This window comes from Varroa jacobsoni, unplaced genomic scaffold (genome assembly GCF_002532875.2).
Source record: "Varroa jacobsoni isolate VJ856 unplaced genomic scaffold, vjacob_1.0 contig00813, whole genome shotgun sequence".
Classification (NCBI taxonomy): domain Eukaryota; kingdom Metazoa; phylum Arthropoda; class Arachnida; order Mesostigmata; family Varroidae; genus Varroa; species Varroa jacobsoni.
Genome location: NW_019214532.1, coordinates 52,734 through 54,798, shown reverse-complemented (window position 1 = coordinate 54,798; position 2,065 = coordinate 52,734).

The window sequence follows — 2,065 nt, the reverse complement described above, 5'->3', positions numbered from 1 at the left end:
CCTCCTCTTCTTATTTGGCTCTTCTGGTTGTTTCCAGTAATCCCGGGGGGTTATTCTATTGGTACGTCTCTAGATCCCTATCAGTCAGCGAAGACGAGGATTGAAACTAGCCTCGCACTGAAAAGTCTAGATTTTACTGAAGCTCCATTCAAGTCTCGTCAAGTTTCAGTAAAGTTACCGTAAAAGTATATTCAGGTTATAAATTAACATCAAATTGCTGGACTTTGTGTTTTATGTGCATATTGCATCGATCCCGTGATCGGGCTGAGAAAATTGGTGGAATCAACGATGAATTTCTTGCACGATTGAGATTAACTACGTAGGCGTTCTTAACCTAAAAACAATCGTACTTACAACAAGCGTTAGTAACCTCATTTGGTAAAAAGCAAAACTACACCGTTGATATTTAAAGTGAGAATAATTAGGTTACTTATTTTGAAATTTTCTACTAATGGATATGTGAAAAACTTCCATTAGCGAAATTCAGCATAATAAAGTTTGCCGTTCGATCGTAGATAATAAATTCAGTATATTTACATCATACGTTGTTACATCGATTGGTTCTAATGGTTTCCCGAGTGTATAGTAGTATGAATATTCCCAAGTAGTATGCCATAGATTGATGCCGTACTATATTGAAATCATCTCATGACCATCGATAGAATTTGGGTGAAACACAAATCGATGTGACCTCTTATATCTTCAAATACTGGCATTGTATTCTTTATAGAAATAATCTTCTAGGCACTCGGTGATCGCACAGTATCAAAAACGCGGAGGTGATGCTCTGAGTCACGTAAAGTCGGAAGATACTGACGTAGATCCAATAATTTTATATTAAAACAGCTACGTCGTTAAATAACGTAGCGTTGTATAGTGGTGGTCGACCGCACTCGAGGAGCAGCCAATGCCGATAGATTCCTCGTAAAGTTTACGTTTTTTTTTACACGTTACATCGACGACTGGCGACATCTCAGCCAGTTGTCATGTCCTAACGTTTCGGAAGATTGAAACATAAGCGCGCTAAAAAAATTTATAGGTAGAACCCTCGGTTAGCGCTTAAACTTGACAGTGGTTCTGCCGCAAGATGCGATGGCGAGATCATGCAGGTCTATTAGATCTACATTACTTAAACATAGGCACCGGAAAATGACGATAAAAAATTGAGTGGGGTAAAACGTGTTGGCTGGCATTCATTAGCTAGTTATAGGAATTTCTCCAGTTTCCAACAAGAATTCTATTATTGATCTCAGTTTCTGTTCGTGACGATGGGGCTTCGGCAAGGATTCAGTTCAGTAGGCGAAACAACTTCGTCGGCTGAAAAAAAAGCCAGAATATGTACAGATCTCGGCATTTTACTTAACCGAATCTTCAGTATGTAGCCGATGTAGGATTATATATATATATATATATATATATATATATATATATGTACTCGATTCGAAGTAATATCAAATATATCGTGAACCATGACCCAAGCTGATAAAGGTGTCCAGAGTTTAGTGGGTGAGAGTCTAAAAAAAAAAGTCTCTGCGATAGGTAAATCATGGTATAAGAATTTGAGTTGATCGCTAATGGTTTCGCCAGAATCCAGAAACGTCTCTCGCCTTTCAACACAAACGTTTGAGATGCAATCGACTAGTTTTGATTATACAGATGAGTCCTGCACGGTAGGACCGGCAGATCCAACGCTAACTCTACTCGATCACTGACAGTTTTTGTTATGGTACCCGAAGTGAACTAATATAGTTCCCATTGATTTAGATATAGTTGACGTCAATAAATAGCCAGAGTCATTGAAGCTTGCAATTGATGAAAGCTATTCTAAAACACGGGATTTGCGAAGATCTAGTATTACGTAAATTTGACAGAAAGATTCCTGTAAAATATAAGCCACTGTTAAAATAATATTAAATTTGAGAGGTGACGTTAAAAAAAATTAATGTTGCAAAAATGGTAATGTGATGGGTGAAACAACCCATGTCGACCCCTCGAATTTTTCAGGTTTTAAAAAATATATATATACTTGGCCCTATAATTATTTTCCACCATTAGCTATATGCAT